The following is a 16,941-nucleotide window of genomic DNA, read 5'->3' as shown; positions in this document are numbered from 1 at the left end:
CAATCTTTCTCAGCATAATGGTTGAACACACAATCACAAAACACAGAGAACATTCCCACTTCATCCCCAGAACTGCCCACTGCCCCCAACCTTATAGATCAAGAGAACACACAGGATATTTAACTTCTGTCTAAGCTCAACTGCAAATTCAGAAACAGAATCCACATTTCTAACCTACATCCTCCATGGTTAGGTTCCCTCCTGCATAAGAATGCAAGAGTCAATTTTCTTATAAAGATATCTTTGCACCAACAGAGATCCAGCTATTTTCAGCAGGGTAGGCTGGCATTCTGTGAAATTCAAAACAAATACACATTTTTAAATGTATTTCCAGACAGTTTTTCTGCCTCCAGTCAATTCACTCTGCAGCCCCCATATATCATACATCTTGGTCTCCCTAGCTAAATTCCTCCAAAGTAGATGAAGTACCTAACATCGTTATTCTTCATGGCACTGAGATCAACAAGTATACCCTGAAAAAAAATAGACTTACACAAATGCATTCTGTTAAAGAGGCCAGTTTGTGATAGTTTAGTATCACTGGTTCTTCCTGGTGTCCCCAGGGAATACCTGGCCATGTCTGGAAACAGTTTTGGATACAGCCAGGGGGGTACTACCAACATCTCGTGGGTAGAGGTCTGGGATGCTTCTGAGAACCCTACAATGTCCCGGACCACCCCCTCCCCACCCCTGCAGTGAGCCCCAGGAGTCCATCCATACCATCAATGGTGTGCCGAGAAGCCCTGGGCTAAATATCACAATTTACTGCACAACTGTGAACAGTGAATATCAAAGGATGCTTGCTTCTTCTCTTCAACCCCACTATCCCACCTGCTCCATGAGGAGCTGATGGATAATCTCAGACACCCAGATTCTACAATGGGAAGGGAGTCATCACGTGTTCACACCAGCTGCAGAGGAAGCCCTCTAGACATTTTCTGTCTTTGTTTTTCTTTCTTTTTACTGCTCTAGAAGAAATACCACATATTTAGCAGCTTAAAAATAATCTCAATTTATTAGCTCACAGTTCTGCAAGTCAGAAGTCTGGGCACAGTGTGACTGGGTTCTAGGCTCAGGGCTCCTGCCTGAGCCAGGCTGCATTCCTTTCTCTGGGAAAAAGGACGCTTTCAAGTTCATTCAGGTGGTTGGCAGCATTCAGTCCCTTCTATTTGTACAACTGAGGCTTCATTTCCTGGTTGGTCATCACTAGACGCCATGTGGTCCCCTCCGCCTCCAAAACCAGCCATGGAGAATTTTTCACATGTCAAATCCCTCTAGCTATGATGCTCTCTGACTTTCCTGACTCTGTGTGATCATAGGATCGCTCACACCTACCTGGACAATATCCCCGTTGTAAGGTCAAGTGATTTGATGCCTTCATCACATCTGCAAAATCCCCTCCCAGCAGCACCTAAATTAGCACCAGTGAGCAAATCACTGGAGGGCTGGGAAGCTTGGGGGCCCACTTAGAACTCTATCTCCCACAGCTTTTACACTTTATCACTATCTCATTTAATTCTTACAGTAACCCTTTTCAAATAGGAGTAAAGGGGGCAGGGAACAAGAATGACACAGCCCTTGAGGATACAACATAACCTGGTTAGAACCAGCGAGGGCCAAGATGGTGGAAGATTCGACTTCTAGTGGAGCCTGAGCCTCATCAGGGGCTCATTGTAATACACTAGCACGAGCTAGACAACACACCCACCAGCGCCACGACAGCTCCCAGGCCAACCATAAAAGACCAAAAAATGGGCACTGACCCAACTGCTTAAGGGAAATCTCTGCCCCTTTCTCCAGACAGTTGAACAATCCTCCCACTCATTAGCCTATGAACTTACCCAACTCATAAACACTAACAGCTCTGTATCTCTGGGCCTCTTGCCTTCTGCGATGGCCCACACGCTGTCTGGAGTGTGTGTCTCCCAGGGCCGCTCGCGCCTTTTGAGATGGTCTACACTTTGTCTATGAGGTATCTCTCTAGATAAATCCACTTCTTACCTGTCACTTTGTCTCTCACTGAATTCTTTCTGTGATGAGAGAAGGAACTCAAGCTTCATTAAGTCCTAAGGCCAGGTGTGTGACCTCAATGAAAAGACAGTGGGTTCAAGTCCCAACCCCTGGGTTCAAGTCTGAACCTGAAGTGTGCAGTTTCACTTTGAAGTTGTTGTTTTTTCATCTCTGCTTTACAGACAAAGAAACTAGATTCTCAGATAATTTGATGATGTCCCAAAGCTGGGTGAAGGATACATGGGAACTCTCTATTATCTTTGCAACTGCTTGTGAATCTAAAACTATTTCAAAATAAAGTGTATCTACAAAGGATAATTTCACAGAGATCACATTAACTCTTAAGTGAAAGAGATAAACTTCTCAAATCCCATGCATTTTAACATACCATCCTGCCTTCTTAAACTACTGCACGAAGCATTTCTAAGGTGATAGCATCTCTAAAGCCTCTGGGGACATTTATTTAGAGCAGGGCTCCTCAAACTTGACTGCACATTAGAATCAACTGGGGAGTCTTTGAAAAACTGGGGAGTATTTTAAAAACATAGGTGTCTGGCCCCCATTCGCAGCCATTCTGCTTTCAACTGGATCTAGGCATTTGTATTTTTTAAAGCTCTATATGCTAAGACTCATTAATCTTGATATTATTTTAACACAAATGACAGTGTTAAATATATACCATTAAACAGAAATTAGCATTTGCTTCACCACGAGTAAAGGATCTTTTAAAGGGATTGGAATTCATTTTACTTCAATGCCTTTTACTGGAAAACAATGACTGTAAAACCCCGAGATAAGACTAAGCCTTAGGGAAATACATTAGTGTATTTAAAGAGTGAGAATGCATTTCAGCAATATTTTCTTTTGGCCGCATCTCTGTGCTGCCTAAAATAGACCTAAACTCGGCATCGAGCGGGAAATAAAAACTGTGTGCCTTATTCATCCACAGAGAAATTCATCTGGGGTAAGTCTTCACTCGCCTCCTGCAAGTGACAGAGTAAAATACGAAAGGGGGTTGAACTGCGAAGTAGCAGAATGAACCCACAGACACTGCAACAGCACGGCGCTGTGGGAGAACTCGGTAAATCGTCAGAGAGATAATCTCCTTTGACGAGCTTATCTCAATCCCTTTCAAGTGCTGGTTCTAAAGAAGGGTGTGCGCATAGCTGCCTTCTAGTAAATTAGTGATGTGCACTTTATAATTTATACTGGAAAGCATGCCCCCTTGACTTGCAGTGGTAATAAGGGCAGATAAGATATTCCAAAGCTCAGTGGCATGAATAAGCAATCAAAAGAATTCAGCTGAACTTGAAATCCTCCCATACATCAAAGGCATCCTTTCAGGAGAGGTGAGCATGTAGTCCAGACAGAACACGCTCACCAGACTTGCATTATGGTATTTGAGTGAACGCGGCCCTATAATTGGATAGGAAAACCGTGGGAACCGATTTCCACGGGAATGACTTGATCTAATCGAGGAGGAGCTCCCAGGTTTGTGGACAGGGATGTGTAGGAAGTCCAGGCAAATATTTTGGGTCCTGAGAGCCTTCATGTGCACTGTTAACATTAGTCCTGTTTATACTTGGCCTTCGGGAATTAATCAGTACCATTTTCTCTTAAATTGTTTACTGTTGACGGTGGGAAACCATGCAGTTTCCCCAGCACGCATGCTCTGCTGGAGACAACTGGTTTCCTAAGTGACTGTCTTAGGCTCATGGAAGACGAAACGAAACGAGTTCTCGTAACCCTGCACGTTATACAACCAAGGTGAGCATGGTGTTGGGTCAATATCAATGCCAATATCAGTAAGTCCATCTCTGGCCATAGCTAATATCCCGCCTGTTTGGCATCCCAGCTTTTCACAAGGTGGGTCTTTCTGTCTCTCTCATAAAATATAGAATTGCATACAACTAAGAAGACCCATTTACATGCATACTTTTTCAGCAATAGCAAACAAACTAGAAACAAACATTAATTATAAGGGTGTGATTAAATATACAGGAATTAAGAGAATAACAAGGAACTTAAAGACACATTATTTTTAGGCACTCCTTCATTAAAAAAAAAAAAACAACTTCAGAAGAAGTATGGACTAACACAATGTGTGTGCATTTTAAGGCCACACACAACAGAAAGAATCAACTCTGGTTTCAAAAAGAGCTTCAGACTGACAGGTAACTGTGAAGCCCTTGGCTTACTGTGCATCCCAGACCGCCTTCTATGCACTAATTCACATGCCAATATACAGTCCAAAATCAGATTTAGTCTTGCTTGGACACAGAGGGTTTGAGTGGGGCCCTCTGAGGCTTACAGACAGGTGAGAGAGCAAACCAAGCCAAGAGCCTCACGTGCTTGTTCCCACGTATGATGTCAGTTACAACCGCGGAGTCACTGCAAGTCCTGTGTGACACCAGGCTCCCAGGGCAGCGTCTGAATCACATCTGGAATTCGGGGGTCCTGCACGTGGAGGTGCAACAAGCAGGAGGAGAAAGAGCTGAAAGGCCGACAGAAAGAGGACGGTGATGATGGGATTTGGTAGCTTGGGTCCAGCCTTGCTGGAAGCTAGTCATCCCAGTGCAGGAGGGCGGAGGAAGGGGGTCGGCGGTGGGCGGAAGGGGTGAGCGGGGAGAAACAGCGAGGCGGAGAAACGGAGAGACAGACAGGAGGAAGAATGAGAAAGACTGCTCCAGAGCCAAAAATACACATTTTCTTACGCCTAAGTGAGTTCAAGATGGAGTTTTTGTACTTGCCATTGAAGAGTTCTATGATACAGAACCAAGAACCCTCTGTACATCTGGATTCACCCCAGCGACCCCTGCCTGCCGCCTTGAGAGCACACACACAGGCTCACGCTAGACAGAGCGCCAATGACACTTGGAAGGTGTGATACGTTCCAAGAGCAAAAGCAATTCCCAGAGGACGTCCCACTGGTCTTCCCTTTCCTGCAGGCAAGCTTCTTTGCAGACTCCTTTAGGACAACGATTCACAGTCTCCGGTGCCCCCAGAACAATCTGTGAAGCTTTTCCTGCCTTTATTTAAGTGGACACCCAGGCTCTACCCAGGACCTCCTGAATTTTCAGAGGTGGAGCATAAATATATGTAGGGTTTTTTTTTTTTCCTCCTAAAGTGCCCAGGTCTTTCTGAAGTACATGAAGTAAACTGCTACTTCAGACTTTGAATAGCAATATGCCAACTGATAGTTAAATATCATAAAGGTCTCGGTCTGTGTCTTAGCTGAATCTTCTACTCCATGGCTCCAGTTTTTAAAAATTTGATATGTGCTCAATCAATATAAACTGTTATTATTATCTAGGCTAAAACTTCCTTCCCTGTGGGTGCTCAGGAGGACTGGCACTAGCCAATTCTGCTACTAATAATACCAATTACTGCTTGATATGTTTCACCACCACCCATGTTATTACTAAGTGCCCGCCACTGTTCTAGCATTGTACACAGAGCATTATTTCTTTTGATTAAGCATCCATAACCCCCTGAGGAAGGAACTACCATTATCCTCATTTTGCCAGTAAAAATCAAGCCCAGAGAGGGTAAATACTTTGACCTGGGTCACATAGAAAAGGCCAGCACTGGGGTTTCAAAGTCTGAGCTCAAAGCCATTCCCCACTGCCCTGATTTATCATATGTGCCTTGATCCCAATCTTTATTGATTTCTTAGCTCCTTCCTCTTTGATTCTTTATCTTCCTCCCATTTTCTGACTTTATGTCTTCATCACTGATCAAGCGGTAGCTACCTTCCCCCATAAAATCCCCAGGATTCTCACCAGCATGACTGCCAACATCCAAGGGCTCATTTCCTGTTCTAAGGAGCCTGAAAAGGCTCCAGGCCAGGAGTCTCAATGACCATTTCCTTCCTAGATCCTCTCCTAGACCAAAGTCAAGAATCTTCAAGGAACTACCATGTGACCTAGCAGTTGTACTCCTGGGTCTATATCTGAAAGAAACAAAAACACTAGTGCAAAAAGATACATGCCTCCCAATGTTTACAGCAGCACTATTTACAACTGCCAAGATGTGGCAGCAATCTAAGTGTCCATCAACAGATGACTGGATAAAGAAACGGCGTGTGTATGTATGTGTGTGTGTATACATACATATAAACACACAATGGAATGCTTTTCAAAAAGAATGGAAGTTTGCTACTTGTAGCAACATGGACGAACTTAGAGGGTATTATGCTTAGTGAAGTAAGACAAAGAAAGACAAATGCTATATGATATCACACAGGGAATCTGAAAAATACAAGAAACTAGTGAATATCAGAAAAGAAGCAGGCTCACAGACATAGGGAACAAGCTAGTGGTTATCAGTGGTTGGGGGGCAAGGGGCGTGAGAGGTACAAGCTCTTATGTATAAAAGTAGCTGTGAGGACATACTGCACAACATAGGGGATGGAGCCTAGAGCCTTTTAAAATTGTGAATCACTGTCATATACACCTGTAACTTTATAATACTGTTCACCAGTGTGTGTGTGTCAGTCGCTCAGTTGTGTCTGACTCTTTGCGATCCCACGGACTGTAGCCGGCCAGGCTCCCATGAAGACAAAGGGAGAAGACAGCCATCAACAAGCCAAGGACAGAGGCCTTGAGAAAAATCAACCCTGTTGACAGCTTGATCTCAGCTTTCCGCCATCCAAAATGCATTAAGCCCTTCAGTCTGTGGTTCTCTGTTATGGTAGCCCACGTTGTTAAGTCTCTAAGTCGTGTCTGACTCTTTGTGACCCCATGGACTGTAGCCCACCAGGCTCCTCTGTCCATGGGATTCTCAAGGCCAGAATACTGGAGTGGATTGGCTCTCCCTTCTCCAGGGGATCTTCCCGATCCAGGGATTGAACCCAGATCTCTCACATTGCAGGCAGACTCTTCACCATCTGAGCCACAGGGAAGCCCCACTGTATACCAACTACAACTCAATTAAAAAAGCAAGCTACAAGTAAAAGAAGAGTAACCGAGGAAGGAATTCATCATAAAACATCACAATCCTGAGAGAGAAAGAGGCAGTCACCACTGCCCACTTTACAGATGAGAAAACTGAGGTGCAGCACCTAAGATTCACAATTCTGGTGCTTGGGAGACTGATGCTCAGCAGCCATGCTTTAACAGGCTGAGCACACAGGGAGGAAGGATCAGCCTTTTGCCTTCCCATGAGAGCACCCTTCAGATCAGCCTGGGGATCCTGCTCTCTGGCAAGAACCTTGGCAATTAAAAAAAAAGGAGACTGGCTGCCATTTTGCAAAAAGTGTTGTTCTGAGCAAATTATCATCTTCACAAACCATGTCTGAAGAGGGCCTATAGAAAAGAGGCCCGCCCCCCACCAAAAAAATCTTTTAGCCATTGATGAAACAAGTCAAAATCTAAGAAAACATCTCTGACTTGGGTCAGCCGGTGTTCAAAAACTTGTAAATAGAACCCAGTCTAATCCTTAATTTCACGTGATGCTCTCACATGACTGAAAAGTTGCAAGAGGGTGTGTGTCAGGCAGCAAACCTCTGCTGGTTAATGAGGCCTCCCAAAGCAGGAGAGTCTCTGCTTTCTTTCTGCCTGTCTAGACTAAGGTCATTTAACTTCAGCCCTTTGATGAATGGAAATCAGCTTTCTAAAGGCTACCGGGCAGCCAGCAACAGCAACTCAATGGTGGAACTTTGAGTCATAAAACACTTCTAAAAAAGAGCGAGATCAAAGTGTCCCCACTGAAATCCAACTGCTTCCAAAGCTCCTTGCAGGGACCCAGGCTCTCCAAAGAATGGTCCCTTCAGTCATAGTCCAAAAAGACCACCACCAGGAAGGAGACAATGGGGACAAGAGGGCAGCCAGCCATGGAGGAGAAACACCACTTATGGTTTCACGGCTGGGAACAAAGCAACAAGAAACGAAAACCAAGTGACGAAATTGCAACCAAGGCTGGAGGGACCTTGTGGTACCCACTCCACTCCGAGCCCCTGATGTGATGCTGAGGCTACAGCCTAATCCGAGACTGGATAGAAGACGCCAGAGGAACAGCACAGCTCTCTACCATTCTTTCCAGCCAGGTCTGCTGCAGAGGTAACTAATCAGAGGTAAAAATTAGATCTGGGTGGAAATGCAACATAGGGAGCATCTTTGCATGCCTCTTCCCTGGATCTTCATGTCGTGAATGGAGCTGAGTCTCCAGACTCCTCAATCAAGAGGTGCATTTTCCCAACTGGTGGACATAGTAACTGGATTCATCAGGTACTATTAAAGTGCAAATCATCTTAGACCTAATGATTACTCTTCCAGGGTGAAGCCTGGAACCCTGGTAAGTTGTTGATGGAAGTGTGGCTTAAAAGGGAGGTGGGCAGGGAAGTCATCAAGTTCGTCAAAATTCGACCTCTTGGAGCTGCACCATGCACGTGAGCACATTAAAAGGTGAGAAATGTATGAGAGCAAGGACATTTGCTTAAAGTTTCCCAAACCTTATGGGAATATATGGCCATGAAACCACCCTTTTATGCCTCAACACCTCTTAAGAGTCAGAAATCAATACATAATATTACAATAGCTCTTTTAGGAATCATTGCTTTGGTGATTTTCTTGCCACTGAGTGTGTTGTTTAGTCCTGCCTGACTTTTTGTGATCCCAGGGACTGTAACCAGCCAGGCTCCTCCGTCCATGGACTTCTCCGGGCAAGAATACTGGAGTGGGTTGCCATTCCCATCTCCAGGGGATCTACCTGACCCAGTGTCTCCTGTATTACAGGCACATTCTTTACCATCTGGGTTACCAGAGAAATCTACTAGACTATGAAGAGAGGTTCCCTGAAAAACAGGTTCCATGATCAAATTAGTTAGGGAAACGTTTAAACAGATTAGGCAAAACCTCTAACACAGGGTGTTTCTGACTTGTTAACATGCTAATCTAAAACCACACTCCATGAACCATTTGTTACAGGGCTCTGTTGAATAATAGCTTAATTCAAAATCAAATAGCAATTTCTGGGTCTCACATCTCCACTCCATTTCTCCCTTGGAATGAAATGCTATGAAGCAGAATACAGCATCCACCTTTTCTTCCCCCATGGCATGCAGGATCTTAGTTCCCTGACCCGGGATCAAACCCATGACCCCTGCAGGGGAAGCATGGAGTCTTAACCACTGGACCATCAGGGAAGTTCCTACAGCATTCCTTTGCTTGCAGCTTTCTCCACCGTGTACTCCAAACAGTGCCTGACATAGCAGAAGTTCATCAATAATTGAAGGACATAAGCTTTCCAGTCAGTTCTCCAAATATGACATTTCTACTAAGTTTTAGAAACAGGCTCACTCTGTCAGACCAACAGCAAATGTAAAAACAATTTGCCTACATGTTCAATGTCTTAAGCCAATGGTTCTCTCATGTTAGTATGTATTAGAATCATTTGGATAATTAAAAAACACATATTCCTGGGCTCAGTCTCATTGACCTTCTGTTGTACATAAAGACATTGAAATTTTCAATACCTCAAGTGAAGCTGGGGCTTCCCTGATGGCTTAATGGTAAATAATCTGCCTGTAATGCAAGAGAGGCAGAAGACATGGGTTTGAGTACTGGGTTGGGAAGATCCCCTGGAGGAGGAAATGGCAACTCACTCCAGTATTCTTGGCTGGGAAATTCCATGGACAGAAGAGCCTGGTGGGCCACAGTCCACAGGGTTGCAGAGAGTCAGACACAACTGAGCACACATGCATGCAAGTGAAGCTAATGTAGCTGATCACACTCTGAAAATTATTGTCTTCCAGAAAAAAGAGCACAAAAGTTCCACTCTTGGGGGCAGATGCATATCTTAGATCTCCTCATATGCAGGAAGAAAGACACAGGTTTCTCCTACCATCCCAGAAAACAAAATAGAGGAAAGTCATAAGAAGAGAGGTTGTATGTAGTTCAACATTAAGATGAAGGGTCTCCTGACAATGCATGGGCTTCCTGGATGCGATAAGCATTTCACCTAAGTGGTACTCAGGGAAAGCTGGGTATAGTGTAACGTATGCATATGGCAGAGGGTGATTAGATCCAGTTCATCTGCAACCCTGAGATTCTGGGACACAGTTTTGCAAACTCAGATAATGTTCACAGGCTGTAGGGCCACCAGGCGTAAGGGGCGGTGATGGGCTGGAGAGAGTTAGATCCTGCTGAAATTCAAAATTTAAAAAAACACCACCTCCAGAAATAATGATAGGCAGGATTCACAAATAGCAGTTTGCAACTCCTGTTTGATGGGTTATTCCAAGTAAATAAGAATCGATACTTTCGAATTGTGACTCTTGAGAGTCCCTTGGACTGCAAGGAGATTAAATCAGTCAATCCTAAAGGAAATCAACCCTGAATATTCATTGGAAGGACTGATGCTGAAGCTCCAATACTTTGGCCACTTGATGCGAAGAGCCAACTCATTGCAAAAGACCCTGATGCTGGGAAAGGCTGAAGGTGGGAGGGGAAGGGGGCAACAGAGGATGAGCTGTTTAGATGGCATCATGGACTCCATGGACATGCGTTTGAGCAAACTCTGAGATAGAGTGAATGGCAGGGAGATCTGGTGTGCTGCGGTTCATGAGGTCACAAAGAGCTGAACATGACAGCAACTGAGGAACAACAACAAACCACCCACTGAACTTATGAATAAAATGAGGTCTATCGTGGAGGGAAGTGGCACTCCACTCCAGTACCCTTGCCTGGAAAATCCCATGGATGGAGGAACCTCATGGGCTACAATCCATGCGGTCTCAAAGAGTCTGACACGACTGATCGACTTCACTCACTATCATGGGGGCAGGTACATTTTAAGACAATATTTTGAACAGAATTCAATTATGAATTATTAAATTCCCTGCTTGAGAAATCCTTACTGGAGTAGGTGTACATGCATATATATTCATATATATTTCACTGTTAAAACCTTTGGGCTTCCCTGGTGGATCAGTAGTAGAGAATCTGCCTGCCAATGCAGGCTCAATCCTTGGGTCGGGAAGATCCCCTGAAGGAGGAAACAGCAATCCACTCCAATATTCTTGCCGGGAGGAGCCTTGTGGGCTACAGTCCATGGGGTCACACAAGAGTTGGACAGGACTGAGGGAGTGTGTGTGCACGCACGCGCTTGCATGCACACACAGGCACACACACACACACACACTTTAACCCTTCCACCCTTTCTAAGCCACTCCCGGGATTCCTAGCCATCAAGAGAATGATTAGCTTTCCTGTCGGTATTCTGTTATTTAAAGGTGACTTCTTACATTTTTAATACACACTGATGCATTCTAGGAAGTTGCCAGCACCTTGAAAGTCATTCTGTTGCCAGTTGTCCAGCCCCACTCTCAGTGAAACTCTGATGTAGACATTTCAGGGGGAAGAAGAGTCATCTCTCTGTCTCCTCAGTGAGGTGATTCCTCAGTCGGAGCCTCAAGTCATCTCCCAGCGCTCACTATTGCCCCTCAACAGTGTTTCATACGCAGATCAGCACTGTTAGAGGTACAGCCATGCTACCAAAGATAAGTTGGCAAAGGTGTTTTTGCTCAGAATTCTTGCTTCTATTCACAAAGAAAGGGAAAAGGGCCACAATTTGGGCTGAAGACACTTGCAGAAATGCCCCACTTTCAAAAGCTTGCTTTACACCACTTTGCTTTTACAAAAGACATTAAAAAACAAAAACAAAAACCCCAAAGTAAAAATGGCGATGAGTGTTCATCTGTTGGTTTTCCAGTGAGCCCTTACAGAGGCAGCTCTCACCCCCAGCAGGGGAAGTGGCACCACCAAGCCCCCTCCGGGAACTCCACTCAGCACCTGTGCATCAAGCTACTGTAGCTCTGAATTGCGTCTGTGGGCCATTGTGCCCCATGCCAGTTTCTTCTGTGCACTCATTACCAAGATGTGTCCTAAGGTAACTGCTTCTTTGCTTCTGTCATTGTGGCTCACAGAAGGCTTCATAGAAGACTCTACTTTCAAATAACAGAGAAAACTTATATATGATTGCTTGTCCATATATGATCTATTAATAGAGCATAGAAGAGGGTATAGAAGTGGCCAGTAGGCATAGGAAAGGATTCGACTTCGTTAACCACCAGAACAATTCAAACAAAACCCATAATGTGGTCCTGCTTCACATCCATCAGTGGGAGTGTCTCAAATGGAAAAGAGAGATAATAGCAAGTGTTGATAAGGATCTGAAGCAACTGGAACTTTCACACACTGCTGACGGCAGCGTCAATTAGTTCAACCACTCTGAAAAGCCGTTTGGCAGAATCGAGCAAAGGAGAACACATATATTTTACCCTATGACCCGGAAACTTCCGTCTTCAGTATGTTTCCAACAGAATATGTCTGCAAGTTTACCAAAAGGCAGAGACAAGAATGTTTGGTAGTACTTCTCACAAGAGCCCCAAACTGGAAACAATTTCAACAGCCATTAACAATTAGAAACAACACAGAACATTCATACAGAGGAATATTGTATGACCCCCTCTCTTAAGTAAAATTGTTTTAAATAGATGACATCAAGCTATGTTACAAATCAGGATAGTGGTTACTTCTGGTGGGCAGTGACTGGAAGGGGATGAAGGATGGGGAGTGGTCTTTCCAGGCAATGGTAATGTCCTATTTGATCTGGCTGTTGGTTACAGGGATGTGAACTTTGTGAAAATTCATTAGGCTGTACACCATGATTTTTGCACCTTTCTGTATATACACTATACTTCAATAGAAGTTACAAAAATTACTACAGAGCAGTGTCTCAACTTTTTCATTTGGGGTTTGATCCTCTTCCCTGTTTTTCTTTTTGGTTGATTAAGGATGGCTGTATGGGTTTATATTTTGCATTTCTTGGCAGGACATGGGGAGGTGTGTGATGCAAGAGAGATAAGCCTGATACCTTCCCCACCCCATATCTAGTGGGCCCTGATGGGGTAAACCAACTGATAATTAGACTCAGATGCCTAGAGATGGCAGTAGTCTTAGAAATCATTTCACACGGTTCAGGAGAGGGAACTGAGGCCTAGAGAAGTAAAGTTAATTAAGTATATGTGGCTGGTTTGTTAAAAGAAACAATGTGAATTCCATGGTTTCAACTTATATTGTCATTATAAAAAAAGAATGAAGTAATACCACTTGCAGCAACATGGATTGACCTAGAGATGATCATAGTAAATGAAGTAAGTTGGAAGGAACAAGGCAAATATCATATGATACCACTTATATGTGGAATCCAAAATGATACAAACTTATTTCCAAGACTCACAGACTTGGAAAACAAATCTATGATTACCACAGTGGAAAGGTGTGGAGGGGGTCAGAGATAAATTAGGAGTTTGGGATTAACATGTATATACTACTATGTATAAAACAGATAAATCAACAAGGACCTACTGTATAACACAGGCAACTCTACTCAATATTCTATGATAACCTATATGGGAAAAAATCTGAAAAAGAATGGATAATACATATACATATAACTCAATCACTTTTCTATACACCTGAAATACAACATTGTAAATCAAATTATAGTCCAAAGGGGACAAGAGAGGATGAGATGGTTGGATGGCATCACTGACTCGATGAACATGAGTCTGAGTAAGCTCAGGGAGTTGGTGATGGACAGGGAAGCCTGGTGTGCTGCAGTCCATGGGGTCGCAAAGAGTTGGAGACGACTGAGTGACTGAACACATAAAAATTGAATTAAAAAATAAAAACAAACAAAAATCAGACTGGTATGCAAAGGAAAAACTGTATGGGCTTCCCAGGTAGTGCAGTGGTAAAGATTAGGAGATTGTGATTAACATATATGCACTTCTATGCATAAAATAGATAATCACAAAGGACCTACTGTATAGCATAGGCAACTCTATTCAATATTCTGTGATAACCTATACGGGACAAAATCTGAAAAAGAATGCATGTGTATATGTATATGTGTGTGTGTATATATATATAAACTCGATCACTTTGCTATACACCTAAAACGGACACAACATTGGTAAATCAAACTATTGTCCAACATAAAATAAAAATCAATTTGAAAACAAACAAAACCAGACTGGCATGCAAAGAAAACAAATGAATATTGGCCTTATACATAGGCAGATGTGGTTTCCAATGACTTCTTTCACTTCCATCCCAAAGGACCTACTGCAGAGCACAGGCAACTCTACTCAATATTCTGTGATAAACTATATGGGAAAAAATCTGAAAAAGAACGTGTATGTATGTCTGTATGTGTGTGTGTGTATATATATATCAGTCAGTTCAGTTCAGTCGCTCAGTCATGTCCGACTCTTTGCGACCCCATGAATCGCAGCACGCCAGGCCTCCCTGTCCATCACCAACTCCCGGGGTTCACTTAGACTCACGTCCATTGAGACAGTGATGCCATCCAGCCATCTCATCCTCTGTCATCCCCTCCTCCTCCTGCCCCCAATCCCTCCCAGCACCAGAGTCTTTTCCAATGAGTCAAGTCTTCGCATGAGGTGGCCAAAGTATATATATATAAAAAACCCTCAATCACTTTGTTATATGCCTGAAACTGACACAACATTGGTAAGTCAAACTACAGTCCAACATAAATAAAAATCAAATTTAAAACATAAAAACAAACAAAAGCAGACTGGCATGCAGCGAAAACCTGTATATTGGCCTTATACACAGGCAGATGCGGTTGCCGAGGACTTCTTTCACTTCCATCCCAAAGATGAAACTGTGTAGCCTGCTTCTTTCTACATATGAAGTGGCTCTCTGTTCCCTGTTCTAAAGTGAATTTCCTTCTTAGGAGAAACAGCCCAACGTCTATGCATACGGGATCAGATGATCAGGATCAGATTTCCTATCACTCACAGAGAGTGGAATCCTGAGCTCATCCAACGTGAGGAACCTAAGCACCTTCCTAGAACTGCTGTAGCTCTTGGCATGTAGGAAGTCACGTCACCCCCACAGCCCTGAAGTGTAAACCCTCTTGCCATTCCCACTGCAGAGATGAAGACGCTGACACAGGGAAGTTCGTAGCTTGCCCGAGGCCCTTCTAGTAAGGGCCAGTGTGAAAATGACCTTGGACAGACTGCTCCTAACCGCTGGGTTATGTGGAATGGGGTAGGGTAAGCCACTGTGATGGAGGGCCTGACCTTCTTCTGAAGATGTCAGGATACTGAAATAGAAGAGAGGAGGATGCTTCCAAAAGGTCAGGAGACTCATCACCACCAAACCAACCAACCAACCAACACAAGATATATTCACAGGTGTGGGTGCTGCCTGTGTGTGTGCTGCCTGTGTGTGTGTAACCAGGTTAGAATATGTAGTCACCAGTAAGCTGTATCATTCATTTAAACAGATGCAGCTTAGTTGAGAACTGTTAAATCTTTGCTTCACTCTATAAAGACCATACCAAAACATTGTAACTCTGATTTGATGAACCGTTTTAGTTATGTGTCAAGCCACAACATGGGAGGGGGGCGGCGCAGAGAGCGGGAAAAGTTAACGTAATAAAGTTTCAGCTAGCCAAGAATATGGAAGTCCTCATTAACCAGTGCCTAAGCCCCACCCTCTTGCTCGGTCAGAGCGTATCATGTATATTACTAACTACATGCTGAACTGAGCTTTCCTCCCATTTTCCTTCTTCTAGCCACACCAGAGCGAGACCACTGTGCTTCTCAACACACACACACACACACCACACACACACAGTTCTGTCAGTTACAGACACTTCCCAACTGTAACACAAGATGGCATCAACCCAAATCGCCATTTACTAATGCACAAATGCCTGAATCCTGAGACAAGTATCATTTATACTAATATTACGGGTCTTGAGCTCAACAGTGAGGATTACACAGGAGGCAATACTGCTTGTCCCGAATGCTTTTAAATGCCCTGCCTTCCCGGATGTCACACTTCACCCCACCGGCCCCCAAACACACCACATCACATTCTAAAAGGATGTCTTACTTGCAGGACAACACTTACGGATTAGTGGAAAGAAAACAAGAGGCCTCCCTTCCACAGGGAAGGTCAGGCTTCTCAGGGCTGTGAATGTACTCCTGCATTAAATAACAGTTTCCCTTGTGTCAGAGCAGTGTAGAGGCATGCAGCTTGCTAGATTTATATAAAGCCTGGTCTCTCAAAGACTTTCCAAAGCGAATGGCATCCATCAAATTAATTTCCTCAGGGATCGCCTCAAACATGGAGAATGAAGAGGCCCAGACCAATAAACATCAAAAGAACGTTCTTAAATGGTAATTGAAGTTCTATTAGATTTTCTTTTTCTGGGAGCAGCTTAGATTAATTCAGCTGAGAAGATTCTACGTATCAGAGCTGACAGTGTGAATATGCAGAGCTGGCTGCAAGAGCGCTCGGTATTATAGACATCTGTTCATTCCAGTTACACAAAACGCAAGAGGGAGTCGGGGTGCTTACCAAGCCGGCGCACGTAGACACAGCGACGGAGGACGAGCTGTCGTTTCTGATAAATCCCTGATAGAAACATCTCGGCACCGCGGGTTCCCGAGTCTCTGAGGCACCATCTTTCCCAAGTACCTGGACAATAAAGTGACTGCTCAAGATCGCCGAGGGCTTAAGTTCTAAGTGTAGTTCCTGTCCAAATGCTGAAAATCGGTAATGCAGGGAGCTGCTGGCACTCTGCGCCGACCGCTTTTTCCTGCCGTTGTGCAAAATGTCGTGGGAAATATATGACCCGCCCGAGTCCACTTCTACTGGCGTGACAAAGACGTAATCTGCAATGGGAAAGGTTTGGCTGTCAGCACCCGAGCCCAGGACGCCCCGGGGGCCCCTTTCCCACAGGCTGGCAGTGAGCAACGCACAGCTGAAAGATATTTGTCTCCACTGCCATGCACCTAGGCGATATATCACTCAGAGCAGCTCATGACAGGGAGAATTTTGTGATCTTGACAATTAGCTCCGCCACAGTAATTCCTCCAGAAAC

At 44.2% G+C, this 16,941-nt stretch overlaps 1 protein-coding gene across 1 annotated transcript in view; it reads right to left on the bottom strand.

The window, feature by feature from the left end:
* ADAMTS18 (ADAM metallopeptidase with thrombospondin type 1 motif 18) overlaps positions 1 to 16,485 on the bottom strand; it is a 147,312-nt gene extending 130,827 nt beyond the window's left edge. Inside the window, exon 1 of the mRNA XM_040253487.1 lies at positions 16,416 to 16,485. The gene's annotated coding sequence lies outside the window, so the exon portion shown is untranslated. The remainder of the gene's footprint in view (positions 1 to 16,415) is intronic.
* Between the last annotated feature and the right edge of the window lie 456 nt (positions 16,486 to 16,941).

Source organism: Oryx dammah, unplaced genomic scaffold (assembly GCF_014754425.2).
Source record: "Oryx dammah isolate SB20612 unplaced genomic scaffold, SCBI_Odam_1.1 HiC_scaffold_13, whole genome shotgun sequence".
Classification (NCBI taxonomy): domain Eukaryota; kingdom Metazoa; phylum Chordata; class Mammalia; order Artiodactyla; family Bovidae; genus Oryx; species Oryx dammah.
This window is presented reverse-complemented; position numbering and strand designations above follow the sequence as displayed.